A 23,280-nucleotide genomic window follows, 5' to 3' on the forward strand; every position below is an offset into this window, starting at 1 on the left:
ACTCGTGCTCACCCCTTTCATCAAATACCTATCTCCCCTCCCTTAAAACTCTCCTCCCCTCACTCTTACTTTACCGCTCCCCTTCCTTCATCATCCCCCTCATTTTTTCTTTTGAAAAAACGCCTACTAATCTAAGCCCTCCTAAACATCACCACTACCTTCCTACTTCCTTCCCCTTTCCCCAATCCCTCACTGTTTGTGTTTGCATGAAGTCCCCATTGTTTCATTAACTACTACCACCTGACTTCCCTCCCCCCATTAGCTGCTGAAGGAAGGGGAGGGGTAAAGTAAGAGTGAGGGAGGGGAGTTTTAAGGGAGGGAAGTGGTGGCGGGATAGGAAAATTGGTCTGTCGTAGGGTAGACCAACAGTGTTACCGCAGGCCCAGTCACGATGTGCTTCCCGCCGACGTGACTGTGGAGGTCAGACCTCAGTATCTGTTGCTTAGGTTTTCACCACTTCCAATCTCAAGGAAGGTGGAGTATACAGCAGGCATGCACCCCTGAGATCAAGTTCTTCTTTAAAAAAAAAAAAAAGAAAAGGCTGGCCTCAATTCAGAGCCCTCCCTCCAACACCCCTTGTGGTAGATGTCTATCCTCCACACTCAAAATTGTTTTGCTGGAGGATAGACATCTACCTTTCCAGGGATATTTCACAACAGGAAATCATCACACCTGGAAGGCCCAAGAGGATAAACCTTACCTCACATTTTTCTTTTTTTTCGAGACAAGACGGCTACCGAGTCGGAGCACTTGTTGGCTGCTGCTGGATCGAGGATCACCTATCGGTGCACATTCCCGGCTCTTGACCCCGCCATCCACCACTTTGCCACTTTCCATTTGGTATGAGGACACGCGCAACTCCTATGCAATCAACCAGCTCTCTCGTCACTGCCGGGCACCGGTTGGACCCACTGAGCGCCCTCTTTGAGCAGTGCAGCTGCCTGCCCCCGCTCCCACACAGTCGCCGGCGATTGACACCCCCTCTCCTTACTAGTGGTTAGAGGAGCTGCGGAACAACGGTCGACTTGACTGCGGCTGGGTAGAGGATGCACAACACCTTGGAAGTGAGGTGCGTGCCTTAGCTTCTTGTTTGCTTCTTTTTACTACTGCTCTGGCTGTTTTCCTCTGCTCCAGCTGTCTGTCTCCAGTGCAGGGTCGCCTCACTGGAACAGCATTACTGGAGCCTGGCCAGGTACCAGCTGGATGCCCCCGCTTTCGATCTGCAGCCCCTGGAGACCGGCGCTGACGGGCTGCCTCCTATGCTGATCTGCTTCTTCAGCCTCTGCATCTCTCCAACACCCCTGCCAATTGTTTGTCACCTGTTCACTTGCCCAGATTTGGATGCTAGTTGGCGGCAGGCGAGTGCAGAAGTGACTCTTGGGGTTGCAACAACATTGTTTTCCCCCGGGGGGTAGTGTGAGAACGCCCCCCCACCTTCAACCTTGGTTTGTCATCCCCAGACCTGCGGAGAGCGCCACATGCACCGGGGAGTGCAGTGAGAGGCTTCATAACACCCCCACCAACGCTCCAGTTCTTGCAGTTCTGGAGGTTCTGGAGCCCGTTGCCCTCACTGTGGCCTTCGTTGGGTCCCAGATCTGGTTTGTTTGGGACACGGAGAAGCCTTTCCACCACTTTGTGGGTCTCTCTCCCCCTTCCTTTGCCTGATACCTCACCACTTGAAGAACTTCCCTAAAATATCTCCCCCACCTCCGGAATTAAAATCACACAAAGGATTTAACCTCTTGAGAATTCATCTAAAATTAAAGAAGGTCTTTGGCTCTGCTTCCATATGGATTCATCTGAAATTAAAGGACTATGGCCCTTCTCAAGAACCTGGATCTCAGAATGGACCGGCCATCTTTGAATGGCCTTAAGGAATCCCTGATCTCAAAAGGGAGCAGACATCCCAGACTGGCCTTAAATGTTAATCCCTCACTATATCTTTAGAAGGTCTGACTCCATATTCCATACTATCACAATCCTGTTTTCTACTTTCTCCTTTATCTGAATTTGTGAATTTGATCTGAACCCACTGCACTAGAGCTGCACCCAGTGAGCAATTCTCATATTACTTCCTACTTAAATCCAGGTGCCACCTAACTCTAAACTTACTTCCCTCCTCCCCAAATGGCCCACTTTGTTAGCATCTCCCCCTGCCCAATGCATAGACTTCCAACATCCCTCTAGATACCTGTCTCTCTAGTATCCCTCCACAAGACCCCCTTATCGAGGAAGATTTCAAGAAATACACGTCAACCCAGCCAGACCGCCACTAAACCCTCCATCCCTACGCATTACATTAACCTGAAACCCTACAGCCCACACTCTTTCTCCATTACCTACACACATTTTTTACACCACTGAATGGAGAAAGAACCTAGCAAGCCACATCTGAGTTATTAATGCCATCAACATCCCCCACGGAAAAAAATTGCTGATCTCCAAATCATCCCCCTTCAAAGGCAGTCGTAACACCACCATAACATTATACAGAAACGGCGTAGTCATGGTCCAAGCCAACAATTTTATCGTGCGCCAATTTGAACTCATCTTCCCCAGACATCTTCCCTAGGCTACACAACTTCATTTCTAGTCCCTCCAACTATTCAACCACTACCCAACCTACCCCCAAAACTCCACGAAAAGGATAGCAATCACAAAACCAACCATAAGCTCACACCCACTACACACTATAGACCTACACTCCACCCCTATGCCATGCGCCCCCACAATCCACCCGATCCCTCTCGGCCCCCCTTCCCTCCAGAAATTGCCCAATTTTTCTCCCCCTCATCGCACCCAATACACTAACCCTGTACTACCCACCACTAATAACCCAACACTCGTCATACCACCACCCAAACCGCAACCAAAAAAGCTCTAGGACACTAGCTAAACTCACTCCCTTCAATCCACCATATGGTGGACACTTGGCCCACCACTACCCACAGTCCATATACCCCAGGACCCCCCAGCAGTGACCAACACTACCAAACTAACCTACCCCTTAACTCTACTACCCTCTCCACCCTGAACCGAGTCTCAGCAGCCAAATTAACCAAACGTATAACACAGGCGAAAAAACAAATCGAATCCCTCCTGCCACAGAACAGTATGCCCAAAATATCCATAACTGAAAACCTAACTTGCCTTCAGAGACAACTCGACATAATCACTCAGAATCCTTACCAACACCAAAGCCTCACCTATACCCACCCAACACCCACATCTCCCCTCCAAACATCAGTGAACCCTCTCAGCTTCACAATTCCCAAATGAACAGCTGGTGCACCAACCCTCTCAGCAACCAACATCACAGACCAAAAAGAATGAGCCCTAAGATGTCCCTGAGATAGGCAATGGAACTTACCAAGTCAGATGACCTTAGATCAGCACAATCCCCACCCCCTCCACCTCTGACATCCAAGTGATCACTGAACTGGAAGACACATCTATTCACCTAGGATTATAAGACCACCATCACAACTCACCGCTATATCTTTGGCTCCCCTCTCCCAAAATCACACCACCAGCTGCAAGGTAAACTGCATGCTAATAAACTGTAGATCAGCAATCAAGCACGTAACAGAGCTGGCTGAGGCCACACTGAACTATGACATTGACATTACCTTTGTCACCGAAACCTGGCTCAATGAATCATCCTATCCGATCCTGACCTCCTAGTCCCCCTAGATTTCACTATCATCAAAAAGGGCAGGTTAGACCATTGCAGCGGTGGCATAGCAATCATTCATAAGAATAGCATCAAAATAGCTAAAACAAAAATCCTATTCTACTCAACATTCAAATACCTCTGTACCAACCTAACACAAAAAGATAACAAAGTGACAAAATGCCATCTCATCTACCACCCACCATAAAACACTCCCACATTCAGGGAACAACTATCTGGCCTACTAACTCACTGCTCCCTCTCTAATTCCGACAACCAACAGTATCCTAGGTGACTTCAATATCCACTGGAACATCGAAAAGGACACATTAATACAGTCACTAAATGAACTCCTACTCAGCAAATATCTCACCCAACACTGCAAGGAACAAAACCACAACAAAGGCTCTACCTTAGATGCCATCATAGCCATAAACTAAATAATAAGCATCAACAAAATTCTCCAAATTGACTGGTCAGACCACCACTTAATTCTATTCAACATTAACCAAGCTACAGAAACACCTAACCGAGCCCGGATTTCCCATCAGTGGCTCAGAAACCTCAATGCTATCCCTCTCCCTGACTTATATAAAATATCATCCCTACTCCCACGTGTTAGACTTGGCACCATTGCTGTGAGTCTCCCGTCCACATTTTTGCTGTTGCCTCATCTGTTTTTGTTGGTCTAGATGCTTTGGGCACTTTGCCACTGCTGTTCAGTGCCAAAGTGCAAGTGCTCCCTATTGTAAAGTGATGTTATGGATTAGTGATTCCATGATTGGTTATTTGATTTACTTGTCAGACCCTAGTACAGGGCACCATGTGTGCCCCGGGCCTGTAAATCAAATGCTGCTTGTGGGCTTGCAGCACTGATTGTGCCACCTACAGAAGCAGCTTGTAAAATGTAGCTCAGGCCTGCAATTGCAGAGCCTGTGTGTAGTCTGGGACTGCCAAGTCGACTTGGCAAGTGCACACACTTGCCAGTCCCTAAACCTTCCATTTTCTGCATGTTAGTCATCCCTAAGGAACGCCCAAAGTACCCCTGTGGGCAGGGTGCATTGTATGTGGAAGGTAGGACATGCTCTGAGGTGTGTAGCATGTCCTGATAGTGAATTACTGCAAATTTCGTTTTTCACTATTGCAAGGCTATCTGTTCCCATAGGCCAGAATGGGCAGTTAGTTTATAACATCTTATAAATATAACTGACCCAGGGAACAAGTTAGGAAAATAAAGTTTAGTACGCCTGAACTCAGAATGTTAAAGTGCATCTTTTAGTGTGGGCGATTTTAACATTCTGTGATTGAAAATACCACTTTTAGAAAGTAGTTATTTTCTTGCCTAACTATCCAGTGTGCCTCTTCTAGGTTTGTGTATTGCATGTTTGGCTTGTAAGTAACAGGAGCTGGTAGAGGGCTGCGGCTCCAGCAGTCTGCTGAGTCAGGGGTGGGCAGAATAGGACCTGCATTGAATAGAGAGTAGGGGGAATAGATTTCCTTTCACTTGCCTGAGCCTTCATAGAATAGAGAGTAGGGGGAGGAGATTTCCTTTCAGCTACCTAGGCCAGGCCTGCTTTCAACAATGCTGTCTCTGCCTCCTGCCAGGAAGCTGCACCAGGGAGGACAGAACTGGTTTTGGCTGGGCACAGGCACCCTATGCCTTCAGAGGACAAAGGATTTTGCAGTATAAATATTACAGCCCAGACCCCAGAACTTTATATCACTTCTGGGAAATCAAGAGGAACCTTTGCCAAGGAGAAGAAACCGGAGAAGCTGAAGGAGGATTACTGCCCCTGTGCTGTCTGGGGTTGGCCTGCAGTGGATACTTGTTGCCAAGAAAATAGAAAAGGACTTTGCTATTTGCTTTGCCATCTTGAGGAAGATCTCCAAGGGCTTGAACTGAGCTTGCCTCCTGTCTGAAGTCTCAGGGCACAAAGACTTCACCACCAGCTCCCCTGAATTTCCTTGCTGGGAATTCTAACCTACAGAGAGGTGCCTGCAGCTGTTTAGGACCTCTAGAGACTGTTTGTCGCTGGAAGCTGGAAGCATGCCGCAACGACGAAGAAGCGTGCTGCATCGCATCACTGAGAACATCGTCGCAGCGCCTGCTGTGCGGCTGCAAAAGTACTACAAGCATCAGACCGGAGCGTCGCATCGCAAGGAGCCGCCATTTTGTCGCATTGCACTGGATTATCGCATCAAGGCGCCATCTTGTTGCATCGGAACCGGAACTCAGTAAGAATCCGACGCATCGCCTCCTCTCATGTAAGGAACAGATGCATCACCTCCCTTGCGCTGCAGTAAGGAACCAACGCATCGCCTCCACCAAAGCAAGGAACTGACGCATCAGCTTCCCTGCGACCCTTTTGTTTGTTGTGATTGACGCCTAAGGTACTTTGTTGGAAAAGTGTCGCATTTACAACTTGCATTGAACTGAACTATTTCTACCATTGAAGAACCTATTGTAGTACTGTGTTGTGGATTTTCTGTCATTTGGTCTTGTTTAGATAAAGATTACTTATTTTTCTAAACTGGTGTGGTGTTCATTTGTAGTGTTTCACTGTGTTACTGTATGTGTTCACATATGCTTTACACACTGCCTCTGAGATAAGCCTGTCTCCTCGTGCCAAGCTACCAAGGGGGTGAGCAGGGGTTATTTTAGGAGTGAATCCCCCTTACCCTGACTAGAAGCAAGGGCCCCTATTTGGACAAAGGTACCTACCTCTGCCAACTAGAGACCCCCATTTCTAACACCACCCAACACAGACAACCTCAATACGGATGAGCTCAATACCCTCTTCTACACGATGATGAAAACTGCCCTCGACCTGCCACCCGGAAACACAAAAATGTCAGAGATACTTTGTTGAGAGCCCTGTTCAACAAAGACCTCATCTCTGAAAGAAGACAACTCAGAGCTGCTGAAAGACTCTAGAGTAAAGATCCCAAGAACTTTAAACCTATTACCAACCTTCCATTCCTAGCAACAATCCTCGAGAAATGTGTTCTCTCCCAACTCAACCAACACTTGGATGCCAACAACCTACTCGACTCACACCAGTCCGGTTTCAGAAAGGGGTGCAGCACTGAAACAGCGATACTGAGTATAACAGATGACATTCACAATTTCCTTGATTCAACCAAATACTGCCTGCTGGTCCTCCTTGATCTCTCGGCGGCTTTCGATACGGTTGATCACAAGTTACTTTTCTGATGCCCTACAAACATGTTTCGGAGCTAATGGCACTGTTCTGAAATGGTTTTCTTCATTTCTACTGAACTGTTCCCAACTCATTAAAATCAACTTGATGGCACCGAAACCTGGCTCAATGAATCATTCTATCTGATTGTGACCTCCTAGTACCCCCAGTTGTCACTATCATCAAAAAGGAGAGGTTAGACCATCGCAGAGGTGGCATAGCCATCATCATAAGAATAGCATCAAAATTGTTGAAATAAAAACCCTCTCCTACTTAACATTCAAATGCCTCAGCATCAACCTAATACAAAAAGAAAACAAAGTAACGAAATGCCATCTCATCTACCACCCACCAGGAAACACTCCCTCATTCGGGGAACAACTATCTGACCCACTGACACACTGCTTCCTCTCTAACTCCAACAACAGTATCCTAGGTGACTTCAATCTCCACTGGAACAACGAAAAGAACACAATAATAGAGTCACTAAACAAACTCCTACTCAGCAAAGATCTCACCCAACACTGCAAGGAACACACCTACAACAAAGTCTCTACCTTAGATGCCATCATAGCCAAAAACAAAATAATAAACATCAACAACATTCTCCCAATTGACTGGTCAGACCACCACATAATTCTATTCAACATTAACCAAGCTACAGCACCACCTAACCGAGCGTGGATTTCACATCAGTGGCACAGAAACCTCAATCCTATCCCTCTCCCTGACTAATATAAAATATCATCCCTACTCCCCCCCAACACAGACAAGCTCAATACGGATGCGCTCACTACCCTATTCTACGCAATGATGAAAACTGCCCTCGACCAACTAGCCCCCCGAAACACAAAAAGGTCAGTGAAACTCCATCGAGAGCCTGGTTCAACAAAGACCTCATCTCTGAAAGAAGACAACTCAGAGCCACTGAAAGACTCTAGAGAGCAAACCCATCCCCAACCAAACTCCTCCAACTCAGAAAAGAACACAGGAACTACAAAACAAAAAATCCTCAGAGAGAAAGCCACCTTTTTCAAAATGCCCTAGACAAAGCCAAAAATCACCCCAAAGAGCTCTTCAACATCATACAAAATCAAACCTCCCCAAAAAAAACCTCTCCCTCAAAACTGCAACGTGACAACCTAGCCAAATTATTCAATGAGAAAATCACTAAAATCGGGCTCTCCTTAGACTATAACCCACAGACCCAACCCAGCAACTCTTCGCCCAAAACGTGTATAAACCCAACCCTAGTTCACTCCATAAGCACCAAAACCGAGACTCCTCCTCCTTTAGCCGCCAAAACAATCAAATACCTAAGAACCTCCTCCACACCCAAGAGTTGGAAGGTCTTCAAACCCCTCACAGAAGAGGACATCTCCATTGTGATTGCCAATTCCAAACCCTCCCCCCACTATGCAGATCCACTATCTGCCACCCTGGCTAAGAACCTCAATCGCATCTTAACCCCTCTATGGACCAAGATCATTAACAGCTCCTTGAGCAATGGGCTGATACCTGACTGCCTCAAACAAGGCCAGGTCACCCCCCTGCTAAAAAAACCTGATGCAGACCAGAGCAATCCCAAGAACTTTAGACCATGACCAACCTCCCCTTCCTAGCAAAAAATCCTTGAGAAATGTGTTCTCTCCCAACTCAACCAACACTTGTACACCAACAACCTACTCAACTTACACCAGTCCGGTTTCAGAAAGGGGTGCAGCACTGAAACAGTGATACTGAGTATAACAGATGACTTTCACAATTCCCTTGACTCAACCAGATGCTGCCTGCTTGTCCTCCTTGACCTCTCGGAGGCTTTCGATACGGTTGATCACAAGTTACTCTTACATGCCCTACAAAAACCTATCGGAGCTAATGGCACTGTACTGAAATGTTTTTCTTCATTTCTACTGAACCATTCCCAACTCATTAAAATCAACAACTCGATGTCTGACATCTCTCCCATAACCCGAGGTGTCCCACAAGGCTCAATCCTTTCTCCCACACTTTTCAACATTTACATGGAACCCATCACTACCATTCTAAAACAAGCAAATATCTTGTGCCACCTTAATGCTGACAACACCTAGCTTTACCTAGAAATATCCTCTCTTAACGACATTCAACAACTTAACTCCACATTCTCAAAAGTTCAAAACTGGCTATCACTCAACCACCTCAAACTCAACCAAGAAAAAAATGAAATTCTTGCCTTCTCCAATCTCAACCACCGCACACAGATCCAAGAATGGATAAACAACCTGGACTCCCTAAACTGCAAGCTTACTCTAGCTGACTCAGCTAAATCTCTGTGGATCTCTCTGGACTCTAAACTAATCATGAGCTCTCACATAAGCTCCACTGCAAAGAGTGCCTTCTACAGCCTAAAACTCCTCAACAAAATCAAACCTTTCCTACCACCTAATGACCTAAAAACAGCAACACAAGCTCTAATTCGGTCCAGATAGACTATGGTTATGCCACACTGAAAGGAGCACCCAAAGTACATATAGCCCCGAGGAGAGACACCCTAAATGCAGCAGCAAGAATGGTCACAGAAGCTAAGAAACATGACCACATCACCCGTGCACTGCAAAACTTAGAGTGACTTCCAATCGAAGTGCGGTGTTGTTTCAAAACGGCCTGTCTCCCCCACAAAGAGCTACACACTGGCAAAGCAGATTACCTCGCAGCCAAACTCACAAAAGCAGGTAAATCGAGAAACCTAAGAAGCTCCAATACGCTCCTCCTCATCCTCCCCAAAAGTCACAAATAAAAAACCCTCTCTCGCTATTTCTCAGGCAATGCCCCTAAAATCTGGAACTCTCTACCAATACATACCAGAAACAACCCCTCCTTCACGAGCTTCAAGAGACAATTAAAAGAATTTCTCCTCAACCGTCATCTCTATCCCTCTGAACAATAGCCGCTCCTCAACCAAACTCCTTCACTCTGACTGAACAGAACTTTTACTACATTCTGAATTGAAATCTATCTAGAATCTCTTTTAATTAATGTACTGTCAACTGTTTAAGACTCTATCGAATACGTTGTTGTAAAGCGCTCTGATACTCCTTGGGTCATACCAGTGCTATATAAAAATAAAATTAAAATAAAATAAATAAATCTAAGAAATTTCATCTGATTCGTGAAGTGTGGAATTTCTTAATTACGACCAAATTAAATAACTTTACAGAGAGCTTGGAGCATAATCATCAAGGACGTTTTGGGAAATTAGTGACAAACAGTGCATTTTAAACATTTTTGGGCTGCAACGCTGGTAAAAACTAAATGGTTTTAAATGTCATTTCACAGGGGATGCTGGGAAGGTTTCACAATTAATTTCACTAAAAGCAGCAGCGGCTCCTCCACTAAGGGAGAGGAGAGCTGCTCCACTGCTCTTCGAGCAGTGGAAAAGGGAAAAATAAAATGATAAACGTTATTATAATTTTATTTTTCCTTACTGAAGGAGGATTTCAGGGTGGGGTGGGGCTGTAGTCACAGCCAGTAGAGGAGGAGTGGTTGGAGCACTTAAGTGTGCATGATAGTTTGGCCAGCCGTCTTAGGGCGGGTCAAATAGTCATGCACATTTTGCATGTTCTCCAACTGCTGTATTGTACAGCCATTTGTGGAGAACATGCACAGGGTATAGTCCCTGTCTGAGTGCCGAACCACGGTGCTCAGACCAATCAAGAGCCTGCTGTTATGGTGACAGCAGTGTCCTGATTGGCTTAGGGGAGCCTGTGTGTGCTCCCTGCAGGCACTAAAGAAGATGGAGCTCGACGGAGGCGGCGGCCTGCCACCAGGTAAGTAATTTTATTTGTTTTCTACCCCCTTCCCGCCCCAGCCTCACCCGTACTTTTCAGTGGCAGCTGCCACTGACTGTAAGGTTGGGATAAAAACTGGATAGTTCAATTATATTTGCAGGCAGGTTGTGCGAAAGATGTTGTGCAAAAGGAGAGCTTCGTTAGACATCGACCAGCAAGACAAGTAAGCATGGTAAATGGTAGGAGTTTGTGAGAGCCCTGGATGGGTACATTTGAGTGGCCATCATGCAGACATGGAATTACTTCCCACATAGGATGACAAAACAAAGACAACACTCTTCCAACCACACACCACCCTATGAGACATAGCTTGCTGCCTACATAGGTAAGCGCTTCAGTGCCACACATGGGGTAGTAAGCACTATACAAATACAATACTTATCATTTGTGCATCACCAAGATTTGTTTTGAGCCTATTAAAATATTTGTTTCTATCACACTTCAGAATAATATACCAAATGTGCTTCTTTTGTGCTTTCATAACTGCTTCTAAATGTTGATATATTTGTACAGTTCATTTACAGGTATGTAATGCAGTACTTATTTTTGCACTCCCTGTACACAAAGCCACTGGAATTATGTAATTCTGTGGCGTTTTCTGCATAATTATGAATTTTCTGCATTTGCCACATAATCCATCATCTGCGGTATAATCTGAGGCATTCAAAAAGTAAAGGCATGGGATGGGGCAAAGATTAATTTTTGCTGGCCCGGCCCTCAAGTGCCCCCCCCCCTGTGGTTACGGCCCTGCTGTTGTTTAGACCTTAAACAAAAAGTAAAGCCAGCGGAGTAGACTTCTGGCTGTAGTCATTACTGGAAGATGAGATAAAGACCACCAGGGAAGATGTTATGGAAATTTGGGAAAGCCTGTTCTTTACTTAGGCACAGAAAAAGGTGCAAAACATACGCTCACGGTTACATTTTCCACATGTCTCACATGGAGCTTTTGTAGTGTGATGTTTAAGGCTACAAAGAAGTGCAAACAGAAGGTATCTAACCTTCAAGAGTCTTGCTTGGCCACTGCCTTCAGCCTTTCTATGCTGAATAGTTTCAACCTCTAAAAAAGTTTCTAACCCCGAAGTTAAAACTGTTAACTGCAATGAACTGGTAATCCTTGCCTGACCTCACTCGGTCACCTGCTACCTGCTCAGACATGGATCCAGTCCTCACTGTGCTCCTGGAACCATGCTGCACTTGACTGAAGAGCCCCATTCAGAGTAAAACTGGTCTTGGGATGCTTGTGTTCCAGTTCAGGGAGTATCTGCCCAGCAGTTCGGGCTGAACTGTTCCTATTGGAGCTATGTCAAGACTAATTTGCATATGGCTGGGTGCACTCTGAGGGGGCATGTTGTGCAAAATAGCAATGGATGCGGTTGAGGCCCTGAATAATTGCCAGTGTCTGACATTAACTCAAGCCTTCTATCCATATCTTTTTTTTTAATATGCTACAGTGCAATGCCCTAAGTGCGAGGGGTCTGCCTAGCCATGGGTCTCAAGCTCACTGTGCCACTGGAACCATGCAGAAACTGACTGACAAGCCCCAATCAAGGTAAAACCTGTATTGGGCTGCTTGTGTTCTGGTTCAGGAACGTCCTGGCCTGGCAGTCCGGGCTGAACTAATCGTATTGAGCAAGGTAAAAAGTGATCTGCATATGGCTGGGCCCCTACTGAGGGATCATGGTGTGCAAAGTAACGTTTGACCGTTGACAAACCCACCTCAACCGCCGAAGACCCACATGATGCATGCACCGCCGAAACCCTAACCTGCATTCTCCTCATCGTGCGCTCCCTCCACCGACACGTCGCCTTCTTCACAGAAACCTGGACCAAAGCCACCTCTGGCCCCGACATCGCCATTGCCATCTTCAACGGCTACAAGATCCAGAGAAAGGACTGGCCCCACCGCCCAGGACGAGGACTCGCCATCGCACACAAAACCCCCCTCCGACTCTCCACATCCAGCATGAGTGACCCCCACTCCAACACAGAACACCTCCACTTCCAGATCCAGACCAGCCCCAGGACCATGCTACGCGGCACCCTCATCTACAGACCACCGGGACCTCGCACCCAGTCCGCAACTACCATCGCCGACCTTGCCGCACCCCACGCCATCACCTCCACGGACTACATCCTACTCGGGGACCTAAACTTCCACCTTGACAACCGCAATTACCCCGACTCCACCACTCTCATCGACAACCTCACCAGCCTCTGACTGAAGCAGCTGGTCAACACGCCCACGCACAAAGCTGGACACACCATCGACCCAATCTTCGTGGGTGGGACTAACATCCGCTTTAGCCACACCACCCAGCCCCTCTGAACGGACCACCACTGCGTCCACTTCACCTTCAACACCACCACCGCATCCAAGCCTCCACCGCACCCACCACAAAGGAACTGGAGCAAGGTCTCTGAGGAACTCCTCAATACCACCCTCCTCCAAACCCCCCCCCCCCAGCGCCTCAACCGACACCAACTCCACAGCCAGGGAATTCCACCGCTGGATCTCCTGCTGCGCCGACAAACTCGCACCCCTCTGCCGCCCCACCAAATAATGCCCCATGAAGGCCGCTGGTTCATCATAGAACTACAAGAAGCCAGACGCTCCTGCAGACGCCTAGAGAAAACCTGTCGAAACCAGAAAACCAGGGAAGCACAGAACAATCACAGGAGCGCCCTGAAGGAATACCACCAGCGCATAACAGACACCAAACGTACCTTCATAAGAGACAAAGTCCAGACTAACGCAACCAATGCCAAGGAACTGTTCAACGTCATACAGCAGTTCGCAAAACACCCCAGCGAAGCCACGGACATTACACTTTCCAAAGAACTCTGCGACAAGCTCAACTCCTACTTCCATCTGAAGATCAAGGTCCTCTACGACAACTTCAATGAACAGACGCCGGACACCCCCCCCCTCACTACCGATAAGCCATCCATCATGACCTGGAATCTGCCACCATAGAACACATCACCGCGACCGTGAAGAAAACCCACTCAGGAGCCCCAACAGACCCCTGCGCACCGCACATATTCCACAGGGCCGTCGCTGCCATCGCACCGGAACTAGGACGGACCATCAACGCCTCCTTCAGGTCCAGCATCTTCCCAGATGCCTGGAAGCTAGCGGAGATTAAACCCCTCCTCAAGAAACCAATGGCCGACCCAATGGACCTGAAAAACTACTGTCCCATCTCTCTCCTCCCCTTTGCAGCCAAAGTCACCGAAAGACTCGTAAATGCCCAACTGACCGCCTTCATCGAAGAGAACTCCATCCTGGATGCCTCCCAGTCTGGATTCCACAGCAATCACAGCACCGAGACCGCCCTCCTTCCAGCCACTGACGACATCCGCATGCTACTCGACCAGGGACACACCACGGCCCTCATCCTTCTGGACCTCTCCGCAGCCTTTGACACCGTTTCACATCACACACACGGAGCCTGACTTCATGACGCCGGGTTACAAGGAACCGCCCTCGACTAGATACAATCCTTCCTCTCTGGCCGAACCCAGAGGATTAGACTCCCTCCCTTCCTCTACGAACCCACCAATATCAACTGCAGAGTACCCCAAGGAACATCGCTCAGCCACACGCTCTTCAACATCTACATGTCCCCCCTCGCCGCCATCGTCAGACAGCATGGGCTCAGCATTGTATCCTACGCCGACGACACCCAGCTCATCCTCTCACTCACGAAGAAGCCTAAAGACACCAGACTCTGTTTCCAGGAAGGAAGAAGACAGCTGTTTGAAGCTCAACTCTGAAAAGACCGAGGTCCTCATCCTTGGACCCTGCACCTCCACCTGGGACAACACCTTGTGGTCCGCCGCCCTCTGGAGCCCGCCCACCCCCACAGACCACGCACGAAACCTCCGCATCATCCTCGACTCCTCCCTCTACATGAACCGCCAGATCAACGCCGTCGCCTCCACCTGTTTCAACTACCTATGCATCCTCTGCAAGATTTTCATCACCCACGCACTCATAACCAGCAGACTGGACTACGGCAACGCCCTATACGCCGGTATCAACAGAACCCTTCTACACAAACTCCAAACTATCCAGAACGTGGCAGCCAGACAAATCCTCGGGACACCACGTCACAAACACATGACCCTACACCTACGAGACCTCCACTGGCTCCCCGTCGAGAAGAGGGTCACCTTCAAACTCCTCACCCATGCCTACAAATCAATCAACAACATCGGACCCAAATACCTCAACGAGAAATTATCCTTCCACGCACCCAAGAGGAACCTCCGATCCGCCGACCTCGCCCTGGCAGAGGTACCCCGCATCCGCAGAAACAGAACAGGCGGGAGAGCCTTCTCCCACATTGCAGCCAAGACCTGGAACGAGCTCCCTGTGAACATCAGACGCTCCCTGACCCTGCACACGTTCAGGGAGGGCCTCAGGACCTGGCTCTTCAACTGATCCAGAGCTGCCCCCCCTCCCAGCGCCTTGAGACCCTCACGGGTGAGTAGCGTGCTATATAAATCCCTGATTGATTGATTGATTGATTGGGATGCGGCCCTGAGTAATTTGCAGTGGCTGGGATTAATTCAACCATTCCATCCATCACTTTTTCGTATACTTCAGTATATCCACCTTGTGCAATTTTCTTTGAAAAAGGCCTAGTTACTTGTGTCATTCAATTGACAGTAAGGCTGGATTTGTAAGAAACTGGGCTATTAGTGGCAAAGGATGTGAGTCCTTAACAAGTAATAAGTCTACAATTTTCTTTTTTACTGAGAACCAAGTACCCCATTGTAGCACTTGACTCACTCAGGGTAGTGAAGCAGTCCAAGGCCTCCTCGGAGTAGTCGTGTGGGTTAATGAACTCAGCTTCCAGGTACACAACAGCACCCAATAAACTTTTGACTGGTCTGTGCATTTTCTTTTCAAAAGGAAAAGTACATTTATTTGACTCACTACAAAATAGTACTCATTATATTACAAATATATACAAACAGGTAGACGTGAATACCTATCATGATACCCTCATAACACATTAAACCACTAATGAACCTTGAATTCTATAATCACAATACCCCTACATATAATCAACACAATATTATAATATAAGGGGGTACATTATTGACAAGGCAGGCCTGGTGGCTTGGTCTGGGTATCAGTATCAGTAAGACAGGCCTGTTGGCTTTTACAGGGTGTTACTAGACTAATAAAATCAGCAACATATTATAATTCACCAATGCATCACCATTGAAGTCAAGGGGAGCAGTGGGACAGTACAAATATGCCGTGTATATTATGACCCACCATTAAAGTCAATAGGGGCAGTATCAACATTCAGTGGCATTCATCATACTGTGAAACCATGCATTGTCAACCATTACATTATCAATAAATCATTGAATTGAATAATATGGGTCCAAGCGTCTGTTTTCTACTTTTACTATGCTGCTACTGCAGCTTTAGGACCAATGAACAGGAATCCCTGAACTCCAGTGTGCAATAACAAAATGCTCTTTCTCCAAGAGTGCTTTAAAATAGTGATAAACCTCTCCCTGGGTCATACTTATGATGCCCCTGGAGAATTAGAGCAGCATCTGGGGGATGGCTGCCCTTCAGGCAACCCCCCTCAACACTCACTAACTATGTCGATGGTGCCTCTGTACATTCCTGAGCACTACAAGCATCTCTTAAGCCCCCACAAATTTGGCACTCATGAGGGCTTATGAAGCACTCCTTGGCCCAATTCCTGCATATTAGATTAGCAGCCTCGCACTGTATTGCTTTTCTTATACTACAGCCTCATGGTGCACTTCCAGTTTCCTTATGGGATGTCCTGGTCCCACCCAGGGCACCTATGAGCTTTTGGAGGTGTTTGAGGGTCACAGGAGGAGCCCTAGGTCTCCGCAGCCTGCCAGGCTCACGGCATGCCTTCCAGGACCGGCGCAGGAGTTGGCAACATTCTCCCCTGCTCCTACCTTGGGGTGGAGCCAACAATGCCCTTTTCTGCTCCAGTCCACGGGTGGGTGCCACTCTGCTCTATCCTACCCTCGCTGGCTTCAGGCAGGAGGCAATGTGCCGGCATGCCCCACTCACCAGACACGAGCACAGGGCAGCTGGTAATATGCCCTGCAGTATGCCCCTGCGGTCCCAGAGAAATGCAGTTACCCAGGACATTATGCTTTGCAGTGGGCCTAGGGAATGGGGTCACCGGGGCCAAAGATCTGCTTGGGAAGAGAGCCAATACAAAATAAGCATCTGTAGTTGCATCGACCCCTGGGGGCTTGGCCCTCCCCAAGGTAACCCTTGTAGTTTGCAGTGGAGTAATGTTCACTCCATTTCGCTCTCTAACCACCCGGGGGACCAGTCTTTAAATGCTAATACCTTTGACCCCGTAGGGCTGATTTTGATGTTCTTTGACTTGTTTTACTCCTGGTGGCCAGGAGCCATTCTATTCAGGCTTTGTGGCCTTTGAGTATGCCTTTTAATGAGAGATTTGTTTTCTGGCACCCTCAGCCAGACCAGATATGTCCTCTGCCTGGGCTCCAGGAGCCCTCTCCTGTTTGGGGGGGGTGGGGCATCTTCCACAGCCCATCCACAGCCATCCAGCAGAACACCCTCACTCCTCAGATCTCATGCCAATCCACAGAAGTCCCAGGAAAAACCTTCCATGATCTTCCAGCAGGTACAATCCTCAATCTGTTCTTCAAGGGGCATAAGTGGGTCGGCACCACTGGTCTTGGGAAGATCATCTTAGCCCTGGGGGTCAGCTGAATTCAAAGTACTTCAGTCCCTCTTTGTAGTGGCATCAGGTGACTTCTCATTCCAGATGGGCATTCTTTTGTTGTCATCGTTGTTCCAGTGGATACACATCAGTCTCTCCCATGTGCAGGGGTTTTTAAATCGTGGTGCTAAGCCTTAGAGGTCAGGTACTCCTGGCCAGTATTAAGGTGCCACATCATCACTTCACCATTATTCTAAACCTCCTGCACAGCATTCTAGGACATTCCAATTAGGCTTGGGCATGAAATACTACTCTGCTTGCAGAGTTTGCGGAGTTTTTCCCACTCCACAATCTCCACAGAGCGTGGAGTTCCGAAGAACTCCACTTAGCGGCACAGAGTTTTTCCTCACCCTTTAACGTTGTTAGCAAAAGCAAGGAAAATCTTACTCCAGACCACCTCCCGGCAAGATTTCTCAATGTGGGCAGTCGCGGCTGGTCGCTATCGCTCACGTTGAGAAACCGTCCACTCGCGCTGAGGAAGCTGTACCTCGAGTAGAATATCTACTTGCGTGGCAGAAAGAAGCAACACCCTCTTGCATTGCGCATGGTGCCATTCACGGTTATTTTTTAGTGTGGGACAAACACCCAGCGCTAAAATTCAGCTCTAGCACCGTGACGTATGCACTCAGTCGCTTGCGTAACTCTGCCCAGGCCTAATTCCAATTTAGTGACTTCAAGTTGTCTATAGAAAGAGCTTTAAAGAGAGTCTCAGCTCTGCCCTAACTGATGCTGCTGCCTGATACCTTCCTACCAAAACTTCAATGGTGAGCCCCCCTGTTTGGTTCCAGAGGTCTGACTCTCCTCTGTTGTTTCTGGGGGCTTGGGCTGTCCCAGACACAGATTTACTCCCCACCACATCCTTTTCCAGGAACCAGGTCAAGCACTGATAATGGTTTTGTTGAATGGGAAAGCCTTTGATCCAAATGCTAGAGAGCAGAGTAATAATCTTGACTTAGTAGAGGAGACAAAGCCCAGAGATCTGATTATGGGCTGATTCAGGGAAACAGGACTGGTCCAAAAGTATCATAAGGAGTGTAGATATTATTATTATTATTCAGATTTGTACAGAGCATGGCTACCTAATGAAGGGTTTCTCAGCACTACGCTATAATAGGGTATCAGGAACAGAGAAGCAACTGCTATAGATTAAAAGAGCCAGGTTCTGAGTTTCCTGCGAAATGCAGATAACGAGTGACATGATCTCAACTCAGCCGGGAGAGAATTCCATAACATTGGGCCTAAGAAAGAAAAGACTCGACCTCCCTGTCTGGCTCTCTTAATTCTCGGAACAGCTGCAAGATGTGAGTTGCTAGAACAGAAAGAACGACGGAGTATAAGGCAGCACCAAAGGTCTTAAGTGAGAGGGACCAGAATTCGAAAGGCATTTGTGTATTTAACGGAGTGCCTTAAATTGGATGCAACATTCAACAAAGAGCCAGTGCAGTTCGCGGAACATGTTAGCAGTGGAACAGAGCTTGGGACGATGCAGTAGAAGTCTTGCCACTGCGTTCTGCACTCTTTGATGACGTCTGAGCAGATTCCAAGGCCGGAATGACAGTTCGTTGGGCCGAAAACGGAAGACACCCTAAGATTTTCTTGAGCCATCTCAAAATTCTGAAGCAGGTGGCAACCACTTTAGGGATCTGAAAACTCATAGAAAGATTTGCGTACAGCCAAACACCTAGGTTTTTGACTACAGGGACAGGTAAGGTGCCCATCACCTCAGGCCAAAGATGTGGGCCGCATAGATGGGGAAGGTTTCCCAGCAACCCAGTCTTGTCTCCATTTAACTTTGGAAAGTTGGAATTCATCTAGGAGCAGACTTGAGTAAGACTGCTGCTAAGTGTCATGGAACTCACTCATAGTTTCCTGGGAAGACAAGGAGACTACAATCTGGGTGTCATTGGCATAGGATCGAAGTGTGAGCCCTTGTCTGCTAGAGGCCTTACGTACAAGTTAAAAAGAAGATGGCTGAGGGTGGAGCCCTGAGGAACCACGGATAATAAACGGTTTAACTTGGACGGGTTCTGATGAGATTGCACTTGGAAGACCTGATCCTGAAGGAAGGATCTCAGGCAAGCCAGAGCTGAGTTCCCAAACCCAGCAGCCTCTAGCCTCTGCAGTATCATTTTGTGGTTCACAGTGTCAAACGCTGCACTTAGATCTAGCTAAATCAGTGCAGTGGTGCCACCATTAACCAATTCTTGCCTTAAAAGATCTGTTACAGCCAATAGGGTAGACTCTGTAGAATGGCCGGCTCTATAGCCTGACTGGGAAGGGTGAAGCAAACTGTTGTGTTTGGTGTACAGTGTGAGTTGATTATTCACATACTTTTCAAAGGCTTTATGAAAAGTATGCAGGAGAGAAATCTGTCTTTAATTTGTCCAAATAGTAGAGTCCAGGTTGGGTTCTTTAAGCAAAGGCATAGCCATTGTGTGTTTCCATACTCTTTGAACAATGCCTTTCGAGAGAGCGCCATTTAAAAGCTGAGTGAGTCCAGCAAGGATGGGTCAAGCTTACCAAACACCGCAGTAGGTCAAGGATTAAGAGGAGAACTTGATTTAACAGAGGTAATTGAGGTATTTAAAAGTCTGGGGGTCCAGAGCCTTGAAAGCTGTCAGTGAGCAGGCTTTGATGGGCTGATACTTTGGAGATTTAAACTCCATCAAGGAGAAGAGAGAGTCTTGCGGATCGGCAGAGTTGTAATCTGGAGTCTGGAAGAAAGTGGCTTGAATGTCCCTAACATATGATGTTAGGGACTGTAAATCTACACTTTGGGTACATGTTTACTCCTAGGTGGATTCCACACTGGACACTGGACACAGCAATGTGAAACTGTACTGGATATTTTACCTATAATGTGTATTACAGTTTAGTCATTAAAGATTGTAAGATCTTGTGATAAGAGAAAAAACTGTAAGGCACACAAAAGTAGCATGATGTAATGCGGCTTGATATATGTTACAGGTACACAATTTGTGTTCTTTGTAGACATAAATATATGATAGGGACCTTCATAAATCACTGTTCCTGAAGAAAGCCATCTTCCCTTAAGTGGTATTGTAAACCCTGGTTATGATGTTGGAGCTTATAACAACTCCAGTAACATCAATACTTTTTTTGTTTTAACCTTGCCAAAGGTTCCCCCTAATTAATTTCAAATAAAGAAGGGATACCTGCAGATAGATCTCTCGATAACATCTAGCTCCGCTATAATTCAAGAGTTGAAGCACACCCGTATGCTGGATGGAGACCCACTGATGAAGCATGCCACAAGTACAACTAGTGGGTGAGGGTTCTTTTACAAAAACTAGGCAACCTCTGTTGGTCTTGTTAATCAGGCAGACAGCAAAAGATATATGCATCTACGAGTTCTCTCTTCTGTGATGTTGGAGACTGCCTATAGGAGATATGACAGAGAAGACAATTTAAACCTTGTTCACATACTGGAACATTATTATTCTGTGCTATTAAATATGTAATATCACTGTAACCATAATGAAACCACAACTGTTTACTGTACATGTTCTTTGTCATGCAAATGTACAATTTTCCTGAAAGATTGTTAGTTTTGTTTTTCCTATTCTGAAAATCAACAAACAAATATTGAAAAAACATCATAGAGTTTCAGTATTTTCTACAGACCTACACTATGAATGCCCTCTCACATTATAAGGCCTACAACAGGTTGATACCAATCCTTGAAGAGTCACTTCAGCAACAGGATACCTCTGTGCATTTTCCGGGCTGTGCAAGAGGGCAGTCTCACACGCGCAGCCTGCACATATGCGCACACCAGCCCAGAGCTTTTGACCCTAACTGTGCAACGGTGGCCTTATCTTAAAAGGTAGATTGTAGCAGTTAGCACTCTCCATTTACTGTGAATTTATCATGGGTAAGACTGAGGTAGTGAGGGTCGCTCACAGTAAAAGTCTAAAAACCAGGTAGTTAAAAGTCCAGGGGGATTAAATCAGCAGGATCGGTTTGCTACAGGACTCCTTGTTGAAACCTATTTATTTCTAGCTACTAGATTATTTTGACTTGATTGGAGCTCAATCACTGCTCATATCAAGAGTGAGGCCTCGGTCCTCCAGCAATCCGATTTCCTATATTGTTCAAGCAGATTGTCATAAATAATACTAAATGAGAGCCCTAAAGGAACACTTCTCTGTTGCAAAAGTCCTCAACCTTGTCAGCATCCAAAGTGAGTTCTATATGTTCCAGACTGCATTCCATCACTGTTACATCTATTTTTGTGAGTCTACACCTGTACCTCTGCCCATAGCCATCATGCAAGTACCATTCCACTGGGCTTTCCTAGCTCTCCAACAGAAGCTAGCAACCAAAATTACAATATGGCACCCAGCCCTTTTGGACAATGTTACTAAGCAGAAGCCTTTAAGCTTTTATTCAGACATTTATTAAAATAATGCACACCACTATGCACAGGTGCGTTCTGATCACAACCATTCCACGTTTCATATGCATTCTAGAGGCATGGTATGATTTAATACAGGGTCAATTATCCAGACATCTCACATTACACCCACCACTCAAAACCTGTCCAGCTATGAAGGCTTCCAGGTTTATTTTATTATGTGTTACTAAACCCTACCACACTGCTGTGCTCCTCAAGTTGATTCCAATACTCAGATTTTTGGTATGTTTCCCTTCCAGCAGCAACATACCACATACCACACTTAGACATATCAAAAACCAAGCTGGAATAGTATGAAGCTAGCTTTCTCTTAAAATCTCAGAATCTTTTAGAAGTCCCTTTTGTTTAATGTATATGTGGGAACCAGGTTCATATAAAGCAGTCTTTCTGTTGGATTCTAGCTCAAAATGGTTGCAACATGTATCCTTGACCCCTGCTTATTTGGGAAGGGGCTAACTCAGCGATCCCTGAGTTCCATGCATGTTTATCAAAACGTTCTGGTTTATTCAAGCAGGTTAATAGTCTGCATCATCTGGCAGCTGATTTGCTAACTTAGCAGGAAAGAGAAAATGCCTGTGGCTTTTATGAACCTGAGGTATGTGTTTGACCCTGTTAATAGGATATGCCGTGGCAAACTCTATTAGACTTGTGTTTTTATTATATTTTGGTTGGTGTTATAGCTATAATACTGCAAGAGTCATACAAATGGATCTATGAAAAAGTTACTGATGTCAGTGTATGTGTAAAAAAAGACTTGGTGCCCCTAATTTCTAAATTTCTATTTTTTCCAGGGCTTATTTTAGCTTGCAATTGTTGACCTGGATGTGGAGTAGATCAGTGCCAATCCTCATGCTTCTGAAATAGGGATTCATGTTTTAATTTAATGTGCCTAACTTGATATTTAATTTTGCCACACAATTTCCCCTAGAATTTCATTGTTAGTATGAAGGCAAACTATTGGTTACACTTTGGACAGGTATAAGTGTAAGGTGATGGGAGTTGGGTAGGAGATGACAGGACAACAGTAGGAAGAAGTGAGATGAGGGCCACTGAAGAGATGGAGAGAGTGTAATCCATGGTATGAAGCACATGGGTTCTAGAGAGTAGTACCGGTATAGGTAAGATAGTTTGGTGACCAGGACCCAATGCACAGACCCTTGAAGGCTGAATTTGTATGAAAGAGAGGCTCCTTGATCCAACTACATGAGTCCCTTCACTAGCTCTCTAGGACCGCAACTGTAGACAAGCTGAAAGTCTGAGTTTGAGTGAACAATACATTTCCTTCCCCCCTCCAACAGATCAGTTAGATAAAATGTATCAGGGGGGCCACCTTTACCCTACTTTTCATTCCTGTCTTCTTCAACAGGTT

This window comes from Triturus cristatus, chromosome 8 (genome assembly GCF_964204655.1).
Source record: "Triturus cristatus chromosome 8, aTriCri1.1, whole genome shotgun sequence".
Lineage (NCBI taxonomy): Eukaryota > Metazoa > Chordata > Amphibia > Caudata > Salamandridae > Triturus > Triturus cristatus.